Source organism: Ictidomys tridecemlineatus, chromosome 12 (assembly GCF_052094955.1).
Source record: "Ictidomys tridecemlineatus isolate mIctTri1 chromosome 12, mIctTri1.hap1, whole genome shotgun sequence".
Classification (NCBI taxonomy): domain Eukaryota; kingdom Metazoa; phylum Chordata; class Mammalia; order Rodentia; family Sciuridae; genus Ictidomys; species Ictidomys tridecemlineatus.
The window spans coordinates 112,539,784-112,567,376 of record NC_135488.1 but is presented as its reverse complement, the minus strand read 5'-3'; the positions used below and the strand labels follow the sequence as shown (position 1 = coordinate 112,567,376).

At 48.3% G+C, this 27,593-nt stretch overlaps 1 long non-coding RNA gene across 1 annotated transcript in view; it reads left to right on the top strand.

The window, feature by feature from the left end:
• LOC120884910 (uncharacterized) overlaps positions 1 to 27,593 on the top strand; it is a 50,457-nt gene that overhangs the window by 6,171 nt on the left and 16,693 nt on the right. The gene's annotated exons all lie outside the window — the stretch shown is intronic.

Here is a 27,593-nt window from a genome sequence, read left to right as displayed (position 1 = left end):
GGCCTCAAGGAGCTCATGGGCTAGAGCCCGGGAGCGTGGAAACCAGACAAGTTCCTGCACTGCCTGACGGGTAACGTCAGGAAGCCCCAGATGAGGAGTCAGAGAAGGGAAAGGCAGGGACCCGGTCCCCAAGGGCCAGGGTGTCACACGGGGGTTTTGGATTTCTGCTTCAGGAGACAAATCAGACCTTGTCAAGCGAGAACAGAGAAGTGACCTGGCCAGGGTTGCAGACTGCAGCGCAGAGCGGGGATTGCAGTGGGGCAGGAGGACACAGCCCTGCTCGAGGCTGTTGGAAAGTTCATGGGGACCAAGGCGGTGAACCCAGTTGGAAGCCATGAGGATGAGAGGTGTGGGGACGAGCAGAAGCCACAGGGCTGCCTGTGGGATTGGAAGTGGGAGCCTGTGAGGGTTTGGACGAGAGGCATCCCCAGAGCTCTTACATTAACACGGGAAGGTTCAGAGGTGAAGCGATTGGCTCATGAGAGCTGTGGCCTATCTGTCCACCCCAGCTGGAGCAGACGGACTGTGATCGTCTGCAGGCAGGTGAGGTGTGGTCACAGGAGTGTGCCCTGGAAAGGTGCATCTTCCCTGCAGCCTCTCTCTGTGTGTCTGTCTGTGTGTCTGTGTGTCTGTCTGTGTGTCTGTGTGTCTGTCTCTCTCTCTCTCTGCTTCTCTGCTGCCATGAGGGGGAGCAGCATCCTCTGCCTTGCTCTTTCTCCATGATGTGCTGCCGTGGGCCGAGAACAATGGCGTCCACTCTCTGGACTGAGACCTCCCATACCAGGAGCCAAAATTAACTTCTCCTTCTCTAGGTTGTTCTTGTTGGGTCTCTTGGTCACAGAAGTGCAAAGGTTGACTAAAACAGAGCCCAAAGGGAGGGCAGCGTGGAGAATGACACCCAGGTTTCCAGACAGAGATCTTGACTGATGTGTCCCCTTTCATCCTGGGGCAGAGGAGGAAGAAGTTTGGGGACCAGGAGGAGTCACCCTGGGTTGAGTATAAAGTGACGTTGAGACATCACGTTGGAGATTTCCTCTAGGTAACTGGAATTCAGGGAGAGATTCAGGCTCACAGATGAACGGGCTCAAATTATGGATGCACCGATCATTTCAACATAGAAACTAGTCATAGTTCTCGGGATGGATGCAATTTAAAGTTGAAATCAGACAAAGTGAAGACAAAAAGGAAGTGAGGAAAGAACTAGAGAGACCAGCGTTTTGGGGGTGCCATAAAGAAGAGATACCTCAGGGGTCTCAGGAGGGGGGAGAAAGGGAGAGGGGGCAGGGCAGAGAGGACTGTGAACAGAGAATGAAGGGCTGGTTAAGGTAGAGCTGCCTGGTTGTGGCTTGGACCCAAAGCTCCTGTTCGTGCAGGAGAATTCAGAGGTGATGAGACTGGATGATGGGAGCTGCGATCTAATCAGTCCATCCTAGTTTGAGGGGCAGATTGGGTGGTGACTGCAGACAGGTAGGGCAGGACTGGAGGGAGGGTCGCATCCTCTCCTGGGCCCCTCCCCCATGCTGCTCCCCTGGGACCCAGAGCAATGCAGTTGGGAACCGATGGACTAAGACCTCTCCAACTGTGAGCCCCAATTAAAATTTTACTCCTTAAGTCATTCTCGTCAGGTGTCTTGGTCACAACGACACAAGAAATGACAAAAACACAGGTCTAGATAGCATCCGGTGGTTTCAAAACAAGAAAATCCCTGGTGACCATTTTTGCAAGTCATTCTGAAGAAGGCAGGACAATTAATGGGGCCCAATTAAGGCTTGCTTTTTTTTTTTTTAATGCAGAAGCTACATTATATAGAACATTCCAATCATTTCAACCAAGCTTTTGTCCCAGAGCTTGGGAAAATGGAAGTGGGGGCACACCTGAATGGAGCTCACAGAAAAGTTCAAACTCAAGGGAGAAAAGGGCATCGACAATTAGAGGGTCATGGGCAGAGCCCGTGGTACTGGTACTTTTCCAAACCTGATTAGCACAGACACTGATCAATGCCCCTACCCAGCGTCTATACAAGTCCCCAGACTAGAACCTCATAGTGATAACCCCTGTGGGTTCCCTTTTGCCCTGCAGGAGTTCTACATCTTTTCTTTCTACTTAAATAAGGCCTACCTCTTTTACTCGTGGCTTCTTTTGTGGTCTGTGGATTTTATTCTTTGAATCTGTGAGACAGGATCCCAGAAAAAAATGAGTGATGATCTGCTGGGGTCTGCTGGGACACTGGAGGGCATAGCCCATCCTCAGAGCTGCAACCTGCCTCTGATAGGAGTGGAAAGAATCTGGTTTTGCCAGCTGGGACCCTGGGAGCTGATGCTGGCAGGAACCCCCTGCTGGGATGAGCTGCTGACACTGAGGTCTGGAGACCAGGCAGAGCCCACCTGCCAGCAGAAGTGGAGAACAGAGTTTTAGCTCAGATCCTGGCTTCCATTCCAGCAGAGTGGCAGACATGAAGCCAGTTGGCACCTGCTGGTGGAGTGACTGGCGGTGACATGTTCCCCAAGGGGTCTGATCCCACTTCACAGTCTGTCCTGGTTGTCCTATCAATGGAGAAAAACAAAGGCATCTCTGGACCCCACTTCTTTCATTCCTTAATCATTTAAATACCGAGCCTTCCTCCCCTTTAAACCCTGATTACTTACACACATAACTAGGAGAAGAGAATCCACCAGTTGGCCTATGTGCCTGATGACATCCGGATTCCTGTGATGAGTTCCTACTATGAATTTAAATCCTTGCTCTCTGTACAAGTCATGCTATATTGTGCAAATCTCTTCATTTCCGTGGAATTCAACTTGCTTCATTTGTAAATTGGAATGATAACACAAGCCTTGCCGACTTGTTGAGAGAATGCCCGAGAAGATGCATTGGTCTGGGATCCTCTAGTCTGCCTTGTTATTTAGGGGGCATTAATTAAGCAAATTAAGGTACAGAGAAAAGAGCTGACTTGTTCTAACTTCATACCAAAAAATCCTAAACAGACTTTGCATTGTTGGTGAGAACTTTAATTCTCCTTTCACAGATGAGAAATAGGAGACTTGGGGATGTTGCCTGCCCAGAGTGACTCCTGGAGTACAGAAGTGGGCTCAGGTCTCCTTATTCCTATATCCAGGCTAACTCTAGAGGTCAAGAAAGTCTTGGACAGAGATAAAAACTGAATCAACTCTTCTTCCTCTTTCCAGCTGCCCCATGCTATGCCAGTTTCTCTAGACCAAAAATAAATAAATAAGTAAAATCAGTTGACTTGTAGGAATATATAAGAATGACCTCAGGATCTGTCTTAGTGTCGGAGTCAGACTCTGTGACAGTGGCAAGCTGGTTAGTGGAGCAGCCACCCTCCACCTTTCCAAGGCCAGCACACAGAAACTCTGTTTTCTCCTCCTCTGCCCTGGTGAGCCTTGATGATCAAGCCAGGCAGACTGGGGTCAATGTCAAGCACTACTGTGCCTCTGTGACCTTGTATTTGGCCTACAAAGCCTTAAGGCCTCAGTTTCCTTAGTTGTTCATTCTATCTCAGAGAGCTGAAATGAAGTTAAAATAGGAAATAGCATAGTGCACTGTAAACCATAATGTTGAATGTAAATGTGTAATACTGTTAAATGTTATTAAAATGCACATTTCAAATTTTGATTGTTAAAAAGCCGTTGTATTATAAGGATCGCCATTGTTTCTCTTGGTTTGAAGGAATAGAAAGGGGACGGAACACTGTCTTCCCACATCTCTGCCACTGTCATCCATTGTAAACCTGACCTGGAGTGGCCTGGGATTCCTCTGATCCTTCATCTGAACAATGGTGATTAAAATCCCTGATGAAATAATAATCCTGGAAGGAAATCTCAAAAACAAGGATCTATTTCAGTCCTCGTTCATTTCCGGGTGTTCAAGGGGATCTGAGTAAAGTAAGCAAGACTGGTTTTAAAACCGACCACAGGGAACTTTTTTCTGAAAGGAAATCTTAATGTACACTGATGAACTCAATCGCAGAGCTCCTGATTCTGAGTGTGCAGTCAGGATGAATTCTTTCTTTAGAGGAGAGAAGTCTGAGCAACAGCAGGTAGGGGGTCGGGAGGGACGGTTGAGGGACGGGGGAGTGAGGCTAGGGTGATGCTGGTGTGGGTCTTATTTTTACTTCTTAATTAAAGTTAGATATTCATTCATTTCCTTGTACTGAATTACAAATGAGGCCGAATAAAGGACTAGGCCTCTGAAGATTAAAAAAATAATACGAATCCTCGTCTTAGGGCCTCGGAGTCTATTAGAGGAAGCACGGTGTGTGCGTGGATGCTCCAGGCAGGAGATCTCATCCCCCTGGAAGAGTTTCAAGTGCATTCCCTTGGAGAGTCGTGAAGAACTGAGGACACGCTGAGCGAAAAGGAGGCCACCAAGGCAGATGGCGATGGCATTCCTGGTTAAGGACATAAGGAGGGAACGTATGGAAACAGAACGGTGGGAAGGAAGCAGGATGTGGAATGTTCCCGCAGGAAACGAGGCAAGATTGAGGACACAGATGGAGGACCTTTGGTTGGTGGTAAGTCAAGAATCCGGGATTGCCAGGCCAAGGGAAGGCGCGGTAGGAGTTGCCATCATCATGACTGCGATAAGGCACCCTCTGTGGCCGACTCAGGATGGGCTGGGTCCAGCGCACATGGTGTCCAGAGGTTGAATCAGTGTCCAGGTGAAAGGCAGCTGGAGAGAGTGGTGCAGACAGTGGAGACAGGGAGTAGGGCCCAGCCACCCACGGACACCGCAGCCAGCAGAAGCAGAGGTCATGGGCCTTGTGTCACCTCCCTCCTGGATGACTGGAAGCTTCTTGCACAATCCACAGCAGGCTGTGCCCACCTCTTCTCTTCTGATTGCCAGGTTGCCGCAGGGGGGTGTCAGGCAGCTGAGCGAGTGTCTGGTGCCCAGTCCTGCTGGTGCAAGTGCCAATGCTTTTTTTTCCCTCCCTGATTTCCGCTCACCCCCGCCAGGTGTGACTCCCGGGTGGCCGCTGTGGGACAGACATGGGTTCTGCGGCCATGCGCCACTCTTTCCTCTTCCCCTCTCAGATCCATTCCATCAAGGAACACACAGCTCTTTCAAAATGACCCCTGGGTCTGCGACTGCCACCTCCCCTCACTAAGACACTCAAAGTCCTTCCACATCCTACGTAACAATTGCTGCCAAAGTCACATCTGTGGAGCCCTGACTATCTGCCAAACGTCACTCTGGGGGATCTGCTTCTGCCTCCTGGAGCTGATGTCTTCTGCGGGCAGGTGGTTCCTGCCCCTCTCTCTGTTGGTCTCCTGTTCTTGCCTTGCCCCCGCAGATTCCCTGACATCAGATGCAACCTGCAGACCTGTCCCCCCACTGCTGTTTCTGAAGAACAGAGGTGATTGAGTGTCTGTCCCCTCACCGGCCTTCAGTGGCTCTGGTGTCCTGTTTGAGGAAAGCCCACCTCAGAAAGAGGCCTCCTGCTGTCTGCTGCAATCACGAGGCGAGCCCCTGCATGGGAGAAACGGAAGCACACACTTTTAAATAAAGAGGATTTGACTCATGAAAATCCAGATCTTTGGAAGGTGAGTAGTTCATTATCTGCACCATTAGTCACTCTTAGTTGTTGCCAACGCCGCTGGTTGTTTATGACCACACACACACTATGGAGATGCTAGTGGGGTTGAGCTGGGGGCTGGAGGGAAGTGTTAACGGCCCTTCTGGGTCAGGGCTAGTGAGAACTTTTGACTCTACTTGTTCATGGATGAAGGTGGCTGATGGGACAGGCACTGGCTCTGGAGCCAAACAGTCTTGGGTTCAAATGGCACTGCCTGCTGTCCACACGTCATTCACACACGGGGAACCTTAGCACTCACTGTAGTGTGCAGGTGGCCATGTCTCCTTTATGGCGTCGAGGGGAGCAGGCAAAGGGCCTGGCCTTGCTGAGTTCAGGCAGAGCTGGGCGCATCACCAGGGACTCTGACTACACATGGTCTCTGCTGCTGCGCCGGCGGGTGCCAGCTGCATCTCTGGCCTGGGTGATCATGGGGGACTGGAAAGCCAGGATGGCATGACTGCAGGGACTGTGTGGAACTTCAGGATGGAAACCTGTGCTCTCTTCTTTCCCTGCCACAGGTCTGTCACCAAGAGGGGCAGGTGGCTTACTCTCTTGAGACTTAGCAACCTAATAGGAAAACTGCTGGGTTTCCAAATCTGAAATGCTCAGACTATGCAATTTAAAATGATTCCTGTTGGAATAATAGATCATAATGTCCTCCATAATGTCTTATCTAACTCTCTTCACACCTTTGGATACAATTCAGACTCCGTGTCTTCTGAGAAGCCTTCTGATACCCAAGGAGAGTTGGATGTCCCTCTTCAAAGTGCTGGGACACAAGGTCACTTCTGTTGTAGCTCAGACTGCCTGAGTCACATCTGCTCCATGAGAGCAGGACCTGTATCCTAAATGTCCCCTTGTCCCCAATGCCTGCACATAAAAGGTACTCAGTAAACATTTATAAAATGAAGGGAGAGGACTGCAATTTAGGATATAATTACAATCTGAATATATACATATACATTCAAGGACTTCCAATTATATTGCACACTAAACAGAATTGTTAAGAAAGCATGATGTAAATTTAGTTCTTCAAACATTTATTTCCTTATAATAGCAGACGCAGTGGAGCGGGGAGCAGCGTATTTCACAGTTTCCTTCATATCCGATGGAAACGCGGGCAACTCTCAGGGATCCTGTGAGGTCTGGGGAGACCCTGCCAGTCCATCAATTTTCTTGTGGCAGAATTTCTGATGAAATGTGAACCTCAGGGTCCCGACCTAATGTTCCAGAAATTAGGCGACGCTGAAATTAGAGAACTTTGAAGGGGAGAATATTTTTCTTGGGGCAATATCGGGAAAACATGTTTGCCTATGACTAATTCTCCTCCCGCGGACTGTTGGTATTATCTTTGAGGGTTTTCAAGATAAATAGATTGAAGCTGTTGTCAAGTTTCGCCAGACAAAAGCAAACAGATCCGGGGTCTTTTCATGGGTCTGTGCTGCCATAGAGTCACCCCCTACTGCCTTGTTGCTTTGTGGTGCTGGGGGAGCATGCAGAGAGGAGCACACATCATGTGGGGGACAACAGAGCACCCTCACCGCTACGGTCACACAGGGGCTGCTGAGAAACCCAGCATTACGCACCGCTCAACCAGCACATCAGTTACAGCTTCCTGCTGCGTCCAGCCCTGGGCCAGGGACTGAGGACACAGATGCAGATAGACTCCATCCCTGGACTTACCCTTAAGATGTTACTTACTTTCAAGTAAAATATGCAGAATCAATTCTACTTGTTGCACACCCCCAAATTATCTAATGGAAAGCCTGTTCCACCGGGGGTCTGAAGTGACAGCTCTAACTTCAGTGCTTGCCCTGGGGACAAGTCTTCTGAGCCTTGATCTCCTCTCTGTAGACAGAGACCTCTTATTCCTTATCAATGGTATTCTCCAAACCCTTCTAGCTGAGTTCATGAGACATTTCAAGAAGCTAGAAGTTGAGGGGGGGGGCGAAAAGAATTCATCTACCTTTTACAGAACGTGAGGAGCCGTGCTGTGTGCTGGTAATTACGTCGTGACAGGAGGAAAAGGGAACAATGTAAGTAGGCTTTTCGTATTTCCAGCATTGGCGTGTCCTTGGCTCTGACAACGAGACTTAATAATTCGTGGTCAGTGCCAGATAAAATGTCTCCTGCATGGATTGTGTCATGCAATCAAAACAGCTGTCCCAGGCCCGGGGCAGCGTTCAGGGAGGGCCAGCTGTCGCGAGAGGTCTTCTCCAGCCCTTCTGGAAACACGCAGCGTGTCCTTCCCTGGAGCCAGCCTCCATGTGCTCCTGCAAATGATTCTGCAGGGTTCACACAGCATGGTGGTGGTGCCTCTGCTTTACCTTCACGTATCTGAAAATGTGGCTTTGGGTAGAACGCTCCACTGACAGACAGACTCCCCTGTCTGCGAACAGCGAATCCTCAGTGAAGTTTACCTCTCGCTTGTCGGCTGAGATGACCTGCTTTTTCTCTCCTATGCTCAGCCTTTCGAGGAGTCTTTTGAATCAGCTGTGGTTTGTAGATGCACTGACCAGGATTTGAACCCAGGCTCCTGTGTCCTTTAAGTAGGCTTTTCTTATTTCCAGCATTGAACTTGATTTTTACTGTGCTGGTTTAAATATGGTTCATCCCCTCTGAAGCTCATGTGATGATCACTGTGGTGGTGGGTGGTGTGGGAGGGGGCTTCTGGGGGTGATGATGAGACTGTTAAGTGGGATTAGCACAATTCTCTTCTGGAACTGGATCAGCCTTTCCTGCAGCTGGTTGCTATAAAGGGAATCCACCTCTCACACGTGGCTTCTTCCACGTCTGCCTGCTTGCTCTTCCGCCGTGGGGCCCTCCCCCCAATTTGAGCAGATGCTGGTACCACCTTCTTGGACTTCCCGGACTCTTCTTATTTTCTAGATAAACGGTCTCCTCTATGAGCTACCCTGTCTTGGGGATCCTGTTATAGCAACAGAAAACCAACGTGCTCACCACAGTGCATAATGCAGTCCTTGGGTGAAGACTATTGCTGCTGCCAGTGGCAGCCTGACCCGGCCTGTGCCCTGCCAGGAAGAGGCTTTGCAGGTGCACAAACACACCTCCTGGCACCCAGCAGCTAAGAGAGCCCTCTGCGTCTGCAGCAGGAAACCCCCAAGTGGGAGAGATTATCTTTCCTCCACACCTATCTGGGCTTGACGGTAGAAGGAAATGAGGAAAGTGACCCCTTAGAAAGCGGAAAATCATCTAAAAACACATGTAGGAGTTCAGTAATAAGTAATGAACATAACAACAACAAAAAAGGCTTTTTTGTTTGGGCATATTAGCAAATTAATAAAGTCTGAAGAATGAGCAGAGTATGCACATTGCTGGTGGGAATCAACCGTGGTAGAACACTCAGCCATAATTTCATTTTAATGGATTAGATGTTCCCCATTGATCCTTTTATTCTGTGCGTTGTTTGCAAGTGAATTGCCACATTGGTTCTGATGGCTGATATGATTTCTCCGTGGGGTGGGATCCAACTTAAAGTAGATTCTCCAAGGAGAGTCTATATTAAGACTATTCCTTTATCCTTGCCTATCTCAGAACACAATTGTAATCAGAATTCTAGGGCCGCAAATCCCTTTATTGAAAAGTCCGCAGACAATGGTTTCACCATTTTACCTTATTTAGTGTTTCTGTGGTAATTTCCAAGTCCACCCATGTTTTGTGGGCTTGTGGGTCAATTGTCTTTGACTGGCATCGTTTGGCATTGCTCTTTATCCCTTTGATTCAATATGTTTATGTGAACATGGCATAATGCCACTTTTTCTTCTTGGATTCTTCCTGGAATGCACTGAGTCCTTTAGGAAAACAAATCTAAGTCCTCATTTCTGGAACTTTTTCATTTATACATTTGCATATTTGTTTTGTTGAATAATTTCTATTCACCATTTTATCAATAACAATTATCCAAAAGTGGTGCCTACTTTGTTGTCAAGATGTATTCAGTTTTTAGTTCTTTGGGTTATTTCCCTCCTCATCCTGTAGTTTTTCTTATCGGGTGCTCTATGTTACTGTCTTAGGCTTCTGTAGTGGCATATCAACTCTGTTTTTTTAAGACTATTCCTAAAATTCTGCCATGACACTATTTCCCCCTGTTACTATCATTTGGGTTTGTTCTGATCTTCTTAACGTTCATGTTCTCTTTAATTTCTGTGTTAGTCAGACCCAAGTGCCTGACAAGAACAACTTGGAGCAGGAAAAGTTCAATCTGGGACTCACCCGTGAGAGGTCATGGTCTGTGGTTGGCTGACTCCGCAGCCCTGGGCAGAGTGAGGCAGAACATCATGGAGGAGAGTGTGGGGGGAAGAGCTGCTCAGCTCACCAGAATGCAGGGTGCCAGGGACAAAATATAAACCCCCAAAGCACTCCCCAAGTGACTTTCTAATCTCACCCTACCTGCCGATAAGTACCAAGTTGTTCTTGTCGTCCTTTCAAATTATCAGTCCATCAAGTGGCTTCACACACTGGTCACATCACAGCTCTCAGGACTCAATCATTTCACCTCTGGACATTCACGCATCATCTCACAATGAGCTTTCAGGGGACCACTCCTACCCAAATCATAACAATTGTCTTGAAAACGGAAAGTTACGTTCATCTATAATTTTCTCTTGTTCCCTGGAAATATCTCTGTTCAAGGAGTAATCACAGTCTGTGTCCTTCCTTTCACTCCATTTCCGACCCACTTCTTGCCTTGACCTCATTTTGTCTTCTCTTTCCCCCTAACTCTGTCTGTGCCTAGGCAGTGGCAGTTTGGATGGCGATAGCCGGGAATGGTGTGGTTCCTGGGGCATCCCCCGGGTGGGGAAGGGAGTTAGGATGCTGGACTTCAGCAGGTGGCTCTGGCTCCTTTTCCTTCATCTGTGACGTTGTTAAAAATTCTTTCGGATGGGAATGATCATCCGGACTAAACCAAGGGCACATTCTCACTTTACTCAGTTCTGCCATTTTCAGGGGGTCATTTGACCACTTTAACTTCAAGAGTGTGTTTGTTGCAACCTTAAATCCCAAATGCAAGAGTGTTGGGAGGTGGGACCTACTGAGAGGTGATCGACCATGCGAGCTTCTGATGAGCGTGTCCCATCTCAGAGCTCATCACTGGGGGAGTGGGCTTCTCACAGGCTCCTGTGAACCCCTCTCTCTCATCCTCTCTTGCCTTTCCAACTTTCACTACGGGGTAACGGCAAGATGACCCCTGCCAAGTGCTGACCCTTTGATCTGGGACTTCCCAGCCTCCAGAGCTATGAGGAGAGAAGTTTCTGTTCTTTATAAATCACCCAGTCTCACGGGTTCTTTCACAACAGCACCAAAAAAGAAAACTAAGACAGGTGTCCATACGTTCTCAATCTTCATCCTTCTCATCTTCTATTTACCATAAGCCTGTGATCTCCTGTGGGACCCAGATGTATCCATTTATGGCCATTGCCCAACATTCTTTCACTAGTAGGTGTACCTAAAAAGCCACTTTAAAAAATGTTCTCTCAGTTGAGCTGATTGAGAGACTCAAGGTCGAGAACCTCACCATACGCCATTCCTGCTGGTTTTCCTGACGTAAAACTACAATGCAAAGGTATTGCCTAAAACTGGAGAGCAGGCCCCACTGAATATCCCAATCTTCTTCTTTGAAAGGGAACTTCAGTTTTGCCTGTAAGTTGGGAGCACAAGGAAGAGCACACATCCAAGCCTTTCCCTGTGCAACAGGAGAGCCTGGGGAAGCTATTTGGCCACACTGGAGAGGGGAATCTCCTTCCTCGAGGTTTCGGGCTGCCTGCTTACGTCACTGTCTCAAGCACCATATGTAGATATGAGTACACGGAAGGCAGCTTAAAATAAGAAAGACTACAGCAGATTTCAAACCGTTCTTTCTATGCCATTGCATACACTATAGTATTAAAACATAACAAAAAGGAAAATTAAAAAAATCTGTTCTAACAATCTGTTCCCCGAATCTTGAAAGATACACAAAACAAATCACCCCCGATGAGATGTATGTCTCAGTCCAGCACCTCCACCCATGACCTGCAGTCCCAAGGGCCCTGGAATGGAGGAGCTCAGAGAGGTCACCTCATGCCTCCCTTTACTAAGACAGGATGGGATGAGATCATCCCGTACCCAGGGTGGCTAATGACTCTGGGCGACCAGAGCACAGTAATCATTTCCATTATTCTCCAAAGAGTGACTTGTGAATTGCCACCTCTTTCAAGTCCCATGGCCTATAATTTGGACCAAATCACATCCAAGTGTCTGGTCAGTGCTGAGTGTGATGGCAGCTGACCTCTCCGCTCTTTGAAGACTGCAGCTGAGCTCACCGTAATGTTTCCACCATGGGACATCCATCCGTCTATACGAAACAGTGAAGAGCTGGGATTCTTTGGTGACCTCTGTCCTCACGCCATACCCTGGTGGTTTGTTCCCCTACCTCGGAGACTCGGAGACAGGATGTCTGGTGTGGGATGCTGGGTGCGTTGCCGTGTGGTTGACTGTGCTTCTTCTACTCTAAAAAATGGGGCTAAAACATACTTCACATGGCCCTTGTGAGCACTGGGGGCTGTCCACCCAGGGAAGAATGGAGACGTCGCTCCTCAGGCTTCCCTGTTGTTCCACACATGTGGCCTGAGAAAGGCTGTCAATGTCACCCTAGGCTGACCCCTCTGTTCTACCCCTGACATTGACCTTCTCATGACCTCACATCGTGGGTGCCCCAATTCAATCAAAATTGATCTCAAAGTCACTTTCGGCTTCTAGAAGGCGATGACCTATGTCCACAGGCTACGTGTGATACCGCCTGGGTCTCCCCAGGCCACCTTAGCATCCCTTGCTCTGGGTTCTTGCTGTCCTCTGGGAGGTCTCATTTCCACCCTCCCACCTCCTGCCACTTGAGAATTGTCTGTTTGCACCTCCACACTGTGAGTTCCTTTGTGGTAGAAACTGCATTTCAGGTACCAGGATGTTTCTTGTGTCTTCCGAAGGACGAAGGACGTAGTAGCTATTCATGAAATGATGTTAGGAATAATGGCAATTTATTAAATTTGTATATAATATCCTAGAACACCAGTTGGCAACTAAATTCTCCCTCTATGGGCATTGAAAAAGGAATATTTCTTAATTGTTTCTAACAGTTTCTTTATTGTTTCCGTTAAAGAAACTTTCCCTGGAATCTTAGCTCTTTATTTCTGTGAAACTGGGAGGCAGATGCTTATTCCACCTATGTATAAAGACGAGATGATTTTAGCATCTTTATGAGGGTGGATTTTCTAATTAGAAATTTATTCATTCATTAAAATCTTTGCCAACTGTTTGTCATGCACAAGGATAGGCACCAAGGAGAAGGCTATCAGGGGCAGCCACTTAAGCCTGGAAAAGCCACCTGCGGTTTGTGACCTTCCTTTTCTTTATCTGTCCAAGGCAAGATTGCCGGCTGTATCTTTGAGCCTTTCATGAGAGTTTGGATGTGAACTCCATTGGTAAACTGTAAACGCCAGATTAAATAGAGGCAACGGCGATCCTGTTAGACCCTTTCCTTCTATCAATAAACCTTGCTCAGATTCAGTAATAATTTAAATACCTAATGCGTACATACTTTCCCCTTCCATAACAGAACAATGGAATACTTTCAGAAGACGGACTTAAAGTAACTAACACGACTTTCTCTTTAATTCGTTTTTGCCTTAATCATCCCCAACCCAGTCCACATTTTAGCAAATGAATAATATGCAGGACACTTTTCATATTTGGAATAAGCAAAAACTGCCAATTAATCACTTTTTTTGCATGTTTGATATCAAGTTCTTTGTGTTTTAATAATACTTCATCAGCATTTTTCTGCATTTTTTCTAGGGAAATACTCAGGTTAATTATTGAAGATCCTCTTACTTTGCTTCTTTCAAAGCTGGCAGAGTGGGAGGCCGGGAGCCGTCCACTCCAGTCTCTGCTTTGCTGGGAAACCTGGGCTGGAGGGAAGACAGGTGGCTGAGGGGCTGGCAGAGGAGGAGCTGGGGGTCTGGAGTCAGAACTTGGGGAGCTAATTTCCTTTCTCGATCCCAGGTTTTCATACCTATAATATGAAGTTATTAATGCCTTTCCCAAAGCTACTAGAAGACTGGACACCCTGGGTGCTGACACGCCTGTGGCCTGGATGTGTGGCCCAGGGACAAAATGGCAGGTGGATGTGGAACTCCTGCGTCCCAGGCCTGGCCCTGCCCTCAGCATGCCCCCCTGCCCCCCACCTCTCCAACAGGTGTCTGAAAATTCTGGGCACTGCTTTGTAATGGCAATCCTGGAGACATCCTTCCTGCTTTGTCCCTGTGCAGGGACATTCAGGGAGGTGTGGCCGGGGAACCCCCAGATGCGAAGGCGCTGTCATTTGCAAGCACACTATTTTCTTGCACAGAGATTACAGAAAGTCATTTCAACTAATTACATAATAAGAGGCAAATGCAGTTCATCCACCCCAAAATCTCATCACAGCGAGCACAAGTTGATGTGCAAGAATTTAGCAACCAGGGCCTTGACTTTTTATTGTGGGTCTGATTAAGTAAGTCCTTGGGCCTCTTCTAAATCCTCCTCTGAGGTCATCTCTGCCTGGAGACATGTGGTGGTAATTTCTCTCCCAACATGATCTTTTGAATGGTCTTTCTGAGAACTCCAAGTTTGCCTATTGATTTTTCTGAGCTTTTACATAAAGTCTTGGTGCCAAACAGGGCTCCACTTACATTGACAAGATTTGGGGGCGGGGGGCAGGGCATCTCCCTTGCTTAGTGTCGTGGATCGAAGCAACTCTTTCTTTTCATTAAGGATAGCTTCCGCGTGTACAGTGTCTATATTTCTGGCTGGGAATATTCACTGTTTCAACCTGGCTCTTGTGCCAGCTTTGCTCAATTAGCACTGAGGATGCAGAACACTTAATTCCCAGACAGGCTCGGGCTTTGTGGCTGACGCTTCAGTCAGTTCCTTAAGGATGCTGAAGGCCAGCGAATCCAGAGCCCCCTCCCAAACCTGACCAACCAGTGATGGGCTCAGAGCCGAGGGGTGAGTGCCCTTGCTACGGGGCCCTGATGGTCACTGTCTCCGGATTCTTCCACTGTAAGGTGCCAACCTTGAACACCATTTGAAGATGAGGTAACAGCAGGCGGGAGAAGCAGGACTTGGTCGCAGACCTGCACCGCGAAGCCTCTCAAATGTGGAGGAGGAGGTCAGGAGCCATGGATTTCACTCTGTGTCCCTGGTGCCTGTTTCCACGTGGTGGCTGGGCAGTCGCCGTCTGTGCTGGTAAAGGGGCACAAATGGGACACGTTCAGTGGAACAAAACACCAGCCACTTGCTGTGCGTGAGACTGAACAGCCTGGGGTGTGTGCTTGGCTGGGAAAGGCGGTCAAGGGACGGAGCTGTGGCTGCGTCATGTTGGGAACAGGGTGGGCTTTCTGGGTCAGCAGCACCAAGCGCCGTATGTGAGCACCGGCTTCTCCCGGATGTGCAAACAGCCCCGTTGTGCAGACAGGCCAGGGCCACTGGGGACTGGAGTCTCTTGTTCTGAGGGGATGGCTTTGTGCAGGGAGGATGAGTATCCTGCTGGTGTTTGGGCTCCCTCGCCTCCTGCTTACAGAAGTGCTTTCCCTCTCTTGGGCTGGGCTGAGCTCCATTTCAGAGAGGCATAAACAAGTCTGCAATCCCCAGGGGATCTGGCACAGGGAAATGAAGTCATTTTACATTTGTGGCAGCGTGATTCAAATTGGAATCGCACAAGTCAGAAGACAGGATGCTGGAGTGCTTTGTTTAGCTCCTCTGTGCTGCAGGAGCTGAGCGTTCTTCGGCTTCCTGGAGGGAGGAAGCGGCTATGTATGGAATACCCATTTGCATGATATAGTCTTCAGGCCCTTTCCCCTACATAAAACATCCAGCCTAGGTCGCACACCCAGCTCTATAGAAGGTCAAACAAGGAGCCATTGAGTCCTCACCTTGCCTTGCTGTTGGGGGGATACTGCTGAAATGCCTTCCCCAGGGAAACCACACACTCCCCTTCATGCAGCCTGGGGAGGGGGGCACAGGAAGCACCTATGACGGTGTCTTTGGGCTTTGGACCTAAGCCCCAAACCAGGCAGTAACAGGGATGTTTGCGAGTTTCCCTTGCTGTGGCTGCTGCTGCCAGAGCAGGGATCGGGTTCCCTCTGCAGCCACCTGCAGTACTTTCCCTTCTCTCTCCTTGCCACCTCTCTGCCCTCGCTCTGCCTCACCAGGAGCCCCTTCATCCCGGGGCTACCTTCTGCTCCCATATGGAATACGCACAGCCTCCCAAGGGGTCAGCATCCCAACCACTTGATAGAGAAGGATCTGAAACGCAGAGACAGAACTGTCCGGGGTGGCACAGCAGGTGACGGAGGACTCATCTCTTGGCTCACAAATACCTGTGTCTTCCTCCCACCAAATCTCCATCCGCACTTTGAAGCTTTCTGTTCTTTATTCTGTACCACAGGTGAGCCCCCCTTTCTTAGTGAGCTCAGGCTGCTGTAACAAAACGCCTGACTGGTTCGCTTCGTTCCCCCAGGTCTGGGGGCTGGAGGCCGAGGGTCAAGGTGCCGGTGGATTAGAGTCTTGAGAAGGGCTGTCTTTCTGGCTTGTAGACAACTCCCTTCTCACTACGTCCTCACATGAACTCTCCTTTGTGAGTGTGGGACCAGTTAGAGAAGATCCCTCTCTCTTGCTTCCTCTTCTTATCTGAATCAGATTAATTCCAAATACCTTCATATCAGAGTCAGGACTTCAATATCTGAGCTTTGGGGGTACACATTCAGTTCATGACACCAACCATTTTGGTTTTTTCATCATCTTCTGGAAGCCAAATAACACACTTGGCAGTTTTTGTAGGGCTGCGTTTGCTCTCTTCTGGCACTGGGGACAAGGACTGAGCTTTCAGGAACAGCACTTCCCAGGCAAGATGGAGTGGGGTGATGTGAGATTTTTCTGTGCTATGCAGGAGAGCACACAATTTAAACCTTATGAACTGCTTATTTCTGGAATTTTCCATTGGATGTTTTCAGACCTTGGTTGACTGTAGTAAAACTCATGGTGGTCACCAACTTTGGGCATATGTGAAAATGACTCCCAAATGCGATGACATAAAGTGCTGCGCCTTTGGGGGGTCATGAGGGCTCCAGATCCTGAGTGGGACCAATGTCTCTATAAAAGAGGCTTCAAGAGTCCTCCTCTTCTTCTCTGTTGCTCTTCCACCAGCTGAGGATACAGTGTTCACCTTCTGCCACATGAGGACACGGCAGCAAGGTGTCATCGTGAAAAAGAGACCCTTTGCTAGACAATGAGCTGCTGGTGTCATGATCTTGGACTTGCTGGCCTCCAGAACTGCGAGAGTTACATTTCTATCATTTACAAATTACTCAGTCTGTGGGCATTTTTGTTACAGCAGCAAGAATGGACTAAGACACGGGGGTCCCTGGATGATGTAACATGTCCTCTGTGATTTCCCTTAGTGGTGGCTTCAAAACTCATGGTGGTCACTAACCTTGGGATTCTCCCCTGTCAGCCCACGATACTGTGTCTTTCTACTGTCCATTTCAAAACTATCTCCATCTTTTCTTTCAAAATGCTGAGTAGGTCTTTGTGCAAGTGGGAGTTGCAATCTCCCAAGGATAAACCAGGAAAAGAGAGGTGATTTTGTAGTTGACCTGTGCTTGCCCAGGTATGATATTCTGAGGTTGAAATCTGCTGCCCAGGGAATTTGGATGAACTAACTTCTCCAAGTACCTGCTTGTCCTCACAGCAGGGGGTGAGCAAAAGGAGTCACCCTCTCCTCTTATTCCTGAACTTTAGTCTTGCATTTGTGTATAAACAGACTGATTTTGAAGAGCAGAGGGCAGGGAAGGCTTACAAAAAGTGGCTGTTTGAAAGGGAGAAGCATTGATTCATCCAGCCATATGAGTTGTCCCAAATGGCACTCTGCTCCTAGAGTCCAGAGGCTGTTTCAGATGTGCACCCAGTTGGTGGCTGGCTGTGCCCAAGGCTGCCTGCAGAGCGTTCCCCTGAAAAGGACTTCTGTGGGAAGGCTGGGCAGCAATGCCCCTGCAAGGCCTTCTGGGATATGAATCGTCACCAGCTACAAAAAATTAATTCCTTTACCTTTTGAATATTGTAGACAATTGGTTTGGAAGAAAAAAAAATTATTGAAATCTCCCCTGCCCTTCAATTTTACATATAGTGAATGCAATTCCATTCAACTTAGGCAAGAATCATTGAAAACCTTCGTGGGGCTGGGCCTATGTGAGATGTTGTGAATCCGAGGATGATAAGATGCTATCTCAGCTCTTGAGGAGCTCACAGTCAGGAGGAAGACAGTCAAGTGAACATGACAATGAGGATAGACTGGGCAGAGATGGGACTTCTGTAGGAGCAGGTGGTTTGGGTGGCAGGGAAGGATACACTGGTTCTGAGAAAACCAGGAAAAGTTTCAAGGGACAGCAATGACCACTGAGGCTTGAAGGATGCAGCTGCAGCCTGTGGGATTCCAGATTACAGTAATCTCTCTTATCCACGGAGGGTGCATCTTAAGTGCCCAAGGGGCGGGGTGTCTGAAACCATGGCATCTGCTGGGGCTCTTGCAACCTCCTACTGTGTTTTTCTTGTGTGTTCTGCAGCACGGCCATCTAGTACCAGAGTCAATCTGTCCTTCCATGTCTCGTGCCCTGGTGCCTCCTTTACATCTGCCTCATATTCTGAGCCACCATTAGGTAAAATAGTTGTGATATTTGAGCACAAGCCCTGTAATTTTGTGACAATGAATCTGAAAACAAAGAAAGATGCCAAGAGACTCATGGGCAGGTAGCATATACCAAGGGCTACACGGGGCAGAGGGATGCTTTACTGCAAGAGTGGTCTGCCTCATGCTTTGAAAACAGCCCTTGCTGCTCTGCCATCAAGGCTTATTTTAAAATCCACTTGGTTTTTCCTGTTCTCCCTCTCCCAAATTAACCAGTGAATCATGATTACCCTAGGGGGAACACCTGGAATGTAGCTTTTGAGTAGCTTCTTCAAAAACCCTCTGTTCTCCACGATAGGCAGAAGCACAGCCTGGGGGACAGGAGTCCCCTGTGCTTTCCCTTGCTAGCAAAGCAATGAAATCTCTTTTTCCTTTTTCTCAAGACTGTGTTCTGGTTATTGGACTGGCATGGGGACAAGGACTGAGCTTTCAGGAACAGGACTTCCGAGGCATGATGGAGTGGGGCGATGTGAGATCTCTCTATGCTATGCAGAAGAGCACACAATTTAAACCCTATAAATTGCTTATTTCTGGAATTTTCCATTGAATATTTTCAGGCCTTGGTTGACTGTAGTAATTAACACCTTGGAAAGTGACACTGCCAACAAGGTAAGCCACAGGCAAAGAGCACACGCTCTTGGCAAAGCTTCAGAATCCTGGGAGCTGCTTCACGTGGATGGGGCGCAGTGCAGGGTCTGTCCAGGAAGAGGCTGAGAGGAGCCCAGGGGAGGGTTACCGTCAGGAGCTGGGCAAGCCTCGCGCAGAATCTGCACAACAGGTTACTGTCATGAATGCCACAGGGTGCTTTAGAGCAGAGCTACAGTCAGGATTTCAGTTTAGAAAGACAAATACGGGTGCTGAGCCTGCTGGTAGCAGGGAGCCGAGGGCTCACATGGGACCCTATTCCAGTTATTCAGGGAGAAATGATGATCCTCCATGAAGAGTGCTGGTGTGGCCGAGAGTGGCCTTGAGAAGCCAGAGGGCAGACCACAAGTCGTCAGCTGGACGCGGCTTGCTGGGCAGGTAGGACTGCTGCAGAGCGCATCTCTCATGACACAACAGTGGGGCGGAATTTGCTGAGACCACAGGGTCTCCGCAAGCTTGGCTGCCAGGCCTGGGTCACCGCTGGTCTCCATGGACCAGAGTCTGCCCCACTCATCTCATACCTGAATCTCCCCCGCTGGCTTCCCTACAGACCCCCAGAGCCCCCGGTGTTGGAGCCCGTGTGGATCTTTCCCTCTGACTTCAGACGGGTCATTCATTTTGGATTTCCTCCACAGTGAACCTTCACATCCTGCACAAAATGCCCTGGCCCTGGGACTCAGCCCTCCACCATTTTTGTTGAGAACTTTGATGAAAATCCAAGGTCTGGGCTTATGACACAATATTTTTTCCTGCTCTGTTCGTTCTTGGAAGGGTTGGGACAAGAATATTGGAAGAGGAGGTTCCACCCTCCTCAGTCCCAGGGACAATTCTGGCATGGACTTAAGTCACCTAGGCTCCCATCTCCAGCTCACATTCCGGGCTCCCACACACCTGAGGAAAAGTCCTCTCAAGGGCACCCCAAAGAGTACCCACAGCCATAAAGCTCCTGCGCATTCAAATTGCATTTTAAAAACAAGGGCTGCCAACAGCACAGCGATAGGCGCCTGTGAATCATCCACGCAGACGCCTTGCCTCGAGGCTCTCCTGACACCGCTCCATCCCGGATGCTCTTCCTTCACCAATGACGGAGCCTGCCGACATCCTTCTGGGGAAAGGATTATCTGATTCCACAGGCAGTCAAGAATCACACGTAAATGTCATTTAGATGAGTGATTTCTCCACGGATCAAAAGGCGCACTCAAGTTACTCACTACAATAGCCAAACCCTTTAGTTCCACAAAATCACAGCAAACCCACAAGACTCTCGGACTGAATTAGCACCAGTGTGGTGTGGGAGTCATTCAGACATTCCTTCCAGGTTAGCAGACTGTGCAGCTCAGCTCTCTCATGGATGTGCGGGTTATATAACCTCCGCCAGCCACGGGGGAAGCTAGAATCCAAGCCTTCTCGAAATTTTCCATTGAGTGCTCAAAGCCAGTGGGAGACAGCGAAGGAATAACTCCCCGCCCTCCGGCCCCCTCCAGTCACATCAGAGCGCGAGGCAGCATTTCAGATTGGCCAAGAGGCACAGGGCTCTGCTTGGAGGCCGTCTTGGTTTCAATCCTGATGCTTTTAGGAGCCGCGTGGCCTGGATGGTTTCCTTCATTTCTGTTGGGTTTAAATTTTGTCAGCTTTGATAGCTTTGACTTCCTTTTCGGGTAACTCTGAGGCTTGAAGGAATGCATGCTAAGTCGCCGCAGTTCCCGTACACAGGGCTCAGTCAATGCAAGCTATTGTTTAAAAACAAAATTGTAAGTTCCAAGTCTTAATTTAAATCAGGTAATGTTGCCTTTTATAATATACCTGACTGTTTTAATACCCAAGAGTGCTTTCCTTATAATTTCCAGTAGAATCATTGCTCCCAAGGAAAGGTGCCGTGTTTATGTTTGACTTTTCATGAACCCCAGTACCCGAGGTGAGCCACAGGACTGACCCCATGCTGTGGAGAGGGCAGTCCTTGTCATTAACAAGCTTCCTTGAAGAGCTCTTGCCATTTCTTTTCTGGATAAGGGAGTTGAAAAGCCAGTTCTCATTGACAGAATTTCCATGGGTGAATTTCCTAATTGTCTAACTGAGTGGGTGGAGTCTAGGGAAACAGTGACAACCAGTCCTCCTGCTTATCCTCAGAATCTACTTCCTGCAGGCTCAGCCACTGTGGTTCAGTATTAAATAGCAAATTCCAGAAACAAACAATCCACAAGTTTTAAGTAACTTTTATTACATTATATTATTATAGTCATTTTACGATTATTATTGCTAATCCCTGAGCTTAATTTGTGTATACAACATATGTATACACAAAGAGGAAAAAAATAGAGTACATATAGGATTTGGCACCGGGTATGGTTTCAGGCATCCACTGGGGTCTTAGAATGCATCCGTATGTATAAGGGGGACTACTGCATGTCCACATTGGTTCACGGCTTGGTTTCTTCTCAAGAGCTTCACAGTCGACCTTACATCACTAATTGCCATCGGCACTCTGAGGAACAGCAAGCCAGTGTCCTGTTTGGAGATGAAGAAGGTGCAGGGGATTATGGGGAAGTCTGGCCTCAAAGTCAGTTCTAGGCCCGGCTCTCACCCTGCTCTGGTTCTTTGCACACGCCTTTTCTCTTTAGATGGTTTCTACTCACACACAAGGAAGGGATGGGAAGTGAGTTGCAGGACCTCTGGCTCCAAAATTCTAAATCTGTAAGCTCCCAAATTCCAACCACCTGCACAGCACTCTAGGCTCTCTCTAATGGAAGAAGGTTTACTCCTTCTCCTATGGAGAACATGAAATGGAAGTCAGGTTTTATGGCATTTGCCTCTAAAATTAGGCTTTCTATTTTGTTTACTTTTATAAAATGCATACCTCTTTTGTTTAGGCATTATTGTAAAAATTGTTTTTTTAATATAATGTCATACATTTTTATGTTTATATTGTACTATAATCTGATAAGGTGGTTTTGTAGATAAGAAACTGAAACTTAGAGGAGTCTTATAATAACATTCATCTACAGCCACGCAGTTCTCAAGTGGTTAAGTTAGGGCTCGGACTCAGGCTCCTTGACTCTAGAGCTCACACCCTTGAATAATTCCCTGTAAATCTGATTAAGCAGGGTATGACTGTACTGCACATGTCTTCTCTGAGCCTGTGATAGGGCTGCTTATCTTTGCTGGCTTTTACTGTTAAGAAGCCGCTCCATCATTGTGCAACCGAGAAGCGCGCATGCTCTCTGTAGGCCTGTCTCATGTGCCTCTGATCTCGTCCCCCGTCACCCTCATGCATTCCTGATGGCTTATTAGAAACTCAGACCCTCGCTTGCTCATGCTTTTTCGTAACAGTGGCTGCATCTCGTGCATGTGGATTCTTGGGCCCTGGCACATGTTAGGTTCATGGTAAGTGCTCAATGTTGGAATGCATGAAATCACGAATCTCTGCACCACTTAAATGCAATCACAATTCCAAATACAAATTTAATTTGGACTCAAGGAACAATGCCATTTCTATGAAGAAGGCTAAAAATAAACAATGAAATTACATTTATCTGAACCAGGAATAAAAAACATGCTGACTGCCGGGGCATTGCCAGTGTTGCCATTTCCAGATACATTCGGCTTTTTTTTTTTTTTTTTTTTAACCCGTGACTCTGTAGCTACAGCCCTGGAGCAGTGAATATGGATGTCAGGAAAGACAAAGAGCTGAGACCAGTGGAGTTCAAAACATTCTCTCTGGAAATGCCTGGACAGAGGGTTTGGAATAAAATCTAGCTCCTTTGCTTAGAAGATTTGGAGAAATTTACCAAAAATACACTGATTGCTGATTCAGAGAAACTAGTCTTAGGAAAGCTCACATTTTTTTTTCCTGATTTTTTTTTTACAGGGTAGTATTAAGCATTAAAGATAAACAGGCTAGAAACATATGGATTGAATTTTCCATGAAATGCATGAGTTTTGATATAAAGGGGACACGTCCTTCAAAAAGATAATTTGGCCTCTACAAAACCAGCATCTTTAAGAACTCCTTCCATAGACTTTGGCAAAAGCCAGACCCACTGGCCTCCTCCAGCCCCAGCAGCTTCCCCTTCAGTCCGTACCCCTGGCAGCCGGGCCAAGTGAAATAGAGGACTCAGCATCCTCCGAGGGGGCTGTCTGCCAGCCTCAACCCTGGAGATATGTTCAAGGGCCTCCAGCTGGTCCTGGGAGCCAAGAGTACAATCTGAAAATGCTGCAGGCGCTTAGCATGTCTGCTCCGGGTTACTTGGAGAGACAGTTGTGTGGGAGCTGCCAGGCTGAGAACAGGATCCATGCTGTCAACTATTTGCAAAAGCTCAGCTTCCTTCTGCTGGGGCCAGCCTCTTCCCACCCCAGACAGTCTGCTAGGGGACAAAAAAAAACAAGGACAGTCGTCAAGTTAAGAGTGCTCCCTAAAAAAGTATGGCAGGTGGCAAGATTCTTGGCCACTGAGTTCCAGCCAAAACATTCGGCGTTCTTCCTCCTGGGGGAGGCACTGGGAGCCCGCGGTGAGTCACCAGTGAGGGGGCGGCAGCCGAGTCCAGCTGCTGCTGAGCAGCTCGCCTGCTGCTGATGAGAATTAGTCAATTCTTGGAAAGAGGAAAGAGCTCGGCTTGCCCTGCTACCCACTTCCAGATCCTCCTGTGGGCCTTGGGTTGGGGAGTCAGTAATCTAGTGGAATTCAGTTTATTCTGCTCAATGCATGCAGGGTTGTTTCCTTTCTACTTAGCCCTGCTGATACTAGGCCCAGGGAGGAGGTATGTATGAGTCAGACTCTGACCCCAGGAGACTTACAGGTTCATGCAAAATTCCCCTGGCTGTGCTATGGAACATTAGTCCTTGGAGATGAACCATTAAAACTGCCTCATCTGCAAATTTTAGGAGATGTTGAATTCCCTTTCATTCTTCATGGAGATGCACACTGTAGGGTCATCCTATCAAAGACTGTTCCTCAGCCAAGTAGCTCACACTGAATGACCCTCAACCACCCCCCTCCTCCTTTTCTCCTAAAACTATTTCCCAGAGCAACTTGGAAAATAATAGCTTAGTACAAAGATCCAAAATTACCTTTTTGAGAGACAAATATCATATTTACAGGTAACCACAAGGTGTGGACCTGGCAGAGGAGGAAGGTGGGGAGTCAGAAGGACCCTCCTGGGGAGATGATGCTCTCAGGAGCTTTGACCCAAGAAGGAAAGTGCTGTAGAGAGAAAATATGGGGAAGAAGGGAAGAAGATTCCAGGGGAAGAGGAGACTTGCATGGGAATGCGTAGCCTGCAGGGAGAAAGCCCTTCCCCGTGGGGCCTGAAGGGAGGAACGGGGGCAGAGTGGGGAGGAGAGTGGGAAGAACAGCCGCGAGGGCTGGAGAGGGCAGGAACCAGGTGCTCAGGTTTCCCCAGGCCACCTCAGTGATCTGAGCTGCGGGTGCATGTGAAAACCTGGGGTGAGGGCTCTCTCTGTCCAAGTGCCCGATGTCTAACACAATGTACCTTCTCTACACATCGCATTCATTGAAACTCACAAAATCCAGTTTTCTGCATAACAACAGCCTCCGAAGACTGGGAAGCATGGCTCCTAATGTTTGGGAACAATCACTCCAAAAGTCCATTTTGGTTCTGGGCCTGGGGAAGCAAACTTCGGTAGGTGCGTCTCATGAGGAACGAGCAGAAGTAACTCAGTAGCCTGTCGTAGGCACGGGGACCTGTGAGGTGGAGTGGAGTTGAGAATCCAATGGGTGAACTAGAGGTTGTCCAGGAAAGAATGAGACCAGGGTGGTGATCCTGCTTCAAGGAAAAACTCAGCTGTGTGCTGACCAGGCACAAGGTCCTCCAGAAAGGGGTGAGTTCGGGTCAGAAAGACTGGCTTCTTGTTCCAGCCTGAGGACAGCAGGTGTGGGCAACGGCTCTCTTGTAGAGTTGGCTGCAGACCAAAAGGGCATATTTGTTCTGACACATGCAAGTTCTCCGTGTTAGCAAGAGCTCAACATCAGGCTAAACATCAAAATCAGTCACATTGAAATCTGTAGACTCAAGAGAAGGGGACCGGGACCGCTGGAGAGCGGGACTCCATCCTGCCTTCTTCGACACGTCCCCCAGGAACCCTGACTCTTCAACGTGTAGGAATCATTTTCACTTCCATTTTTCATGAATGAACCAAGCCTGGGAAGCACTTCCCCAGGTTCTTGCAGCTCCTCAGGGACGGAGGCAGGGTGTGGTAGCAGGTCAGTGTGGTTGCAAAGTCCCTGCTCTTTTTGTCCTTTGCCTTCATCCTGAAACAAAGTTTATTAAGTGCTCTGGAGTGGTCTGAGTAACATCGATCTGCCCTCCAAAGTCAAGAGCATGCGGTAATGGAACAGGACAGGATGGAAAAGGCAGAGGCTAAGTGTTTCCTAATGGGGCTTCTTGGCAAGGAAGTGTGACATCGCGCAGAGGCTGCTCCAGATGGGGTGGCCGCGGAGCCCAGTCATTTGGGACCCGCAGCAATGGATACGGTAGTGACCAGGTGAGCTGGAGCCCATGCACATGGGGCTCTTACCATTTTCAGGCCACTTCCACCAATATCAGGTGGGACTGGCTCTGCTTCACGTGATCAATAACCCTACCCACCCCACCCCAGAATCCTCCACTTGGAGGACTAGCCACATGGGGGAAATCTTAGAGGCTGATTCAGACTCTAACTGGGCAATTTCATGAGAGCAGAGTTTGCTGCCTTCTCCGAGCAAATGCCCAGGTGCCACCCATGTGGGAGGTGCAATAGAGAGCTCAGACTGCATAACAAAACGCCACCGACTGGCTGCTTTAAACAGGAGCGATTTCTATTTTACAATAAGATAAATTTGTTTTCACATTCAGTGCCTAGAAGCCCCAGGTCAGGGTGCCAGTGGGTCTGGCTTCTCCTAAGGCCTCCCTCCTTGGTCTGCAGAGGGCCACCTTCTGGCTGTGTCCTCCCAGGGCCATTTCTCTGCACACACACACACACCAGGCATCTCTCTTGTTTAAAGGATATCAGTTATATGAGATTAGAGTCCCCAGTTGACCTCATTTAGCCCTAATTACTTCTTCAAGGCTTTCTCTCCAAATGCAGTCACCTTGGGGGTGAAGGTTCCAGTATATAAGTTTGGGGAGGCTACAGGTCAGTGAACAAGAAGAAGAAGGGATTATAATGGGGAATTTTCATTGCAAATGTATTTAAATGCAAAAAAAGGAGTCCAGTTTGCAATGAGGTGTCATTTAGAAACTCTTGGTACAGTGGTTCTCAACTCCGTCTAAACATGGAGTCACCGAGGACCAATGGCTGGTTGCCAACCCAGAACAGAAAGAACCTCACTCACTAGTGTATTGGGGTTCTTCAGAGAACAGAGCCAATAGGGTGTGTGCACATGCACGTGTGTGTGTGTGTGTGTGTGTGTGTGTGTAAATTGAGAGAAAGAAAGGGAGAGAGAGAAAGAGAGAGAGAGAGACATTCTGAGGCTTTAAGGAACCTGATCATGAGATTGTAAATTTGGAAAGTCCCAAAACTGTTGGCATCCAGCAGCCAGGGGACCCAGCAGAGTCGATACTACGTCTTGAATCAGACCACCTGAAGGCAGAATTCCACCCTTCTGGGGAGAAGTCAGACTGTTTATATCTTGAGGCTTTCAACTGATTGAACAAGTCTCACTCACATTATGGAGGTGAATCTACTATACCCAGATTGAAAAATCTCATCTGAAGAATACCTTCATAAAAACATTCAGAGGGATGTGGATGTTTGAACAAACACCAAGGCACCATGGCCTGGCCAAGATAATATGTAAAATTAACATCACAAATGCTATTCTTCAATAGTGCCCCTGGTGATTCCAACAGAGAGTCAGGGTTGAGTACTGCTGATACAGAACCAGAGCTTTCAGAGGCAAAAATCTGATCAAACCTGACATATGGGCTCTCCACCCTGCCTGAGTCAGATACGCCAGCTCTCCCACGGTTCCTTAGTTTCTTCTCTTCTGCCTACCTATGGTGCTCCTTGGCTACACATTTTTTTCTAATTTTCTGGGAGCATTAAAAATTCTGATACTCAGGATCACTGCCAGGGATATTTGTTTACTTGGTAGGGAGTAATCAAAAAATCACAAATGCAAAATGCAGCCTGGATGTCAAGGGCTTGGAAACGTCTCCAGGAGATTCTAATGGGATTGCCAAGTTGGGAACAGCCATTTCAGCAGCTCCACGTATTTACTGGAACTTCGACTCTAGTTGGGTTGCTGAGAACTTACCTTTGCAGCTGCACCTTGTTGGCAGATCTTGCCTGACATGGGAGTATGGGACTGTGGATGGGCTTGGATATTTATTTCTGCCACAAACTCTGATTGACCAATGTCCCTGAGGTGCCACTGTGAGCACCCAGCCGATCCCTCAGGAAGAACAGGATGGAGACAGTGGCACTGCTCAAGGAGTGACAGTGATTGGAGCAAGTGGAGGTCAGTGTCACCAGCACACGCCGTGCTGCTTGCTGGGCTGGCAGGGAGAATCTGTGTGACCAGGGACTTCTCAAGGTGGGAAGGGGAATGGGGAGGGGCATCCTGGCCTAGGCCAGAGCTGC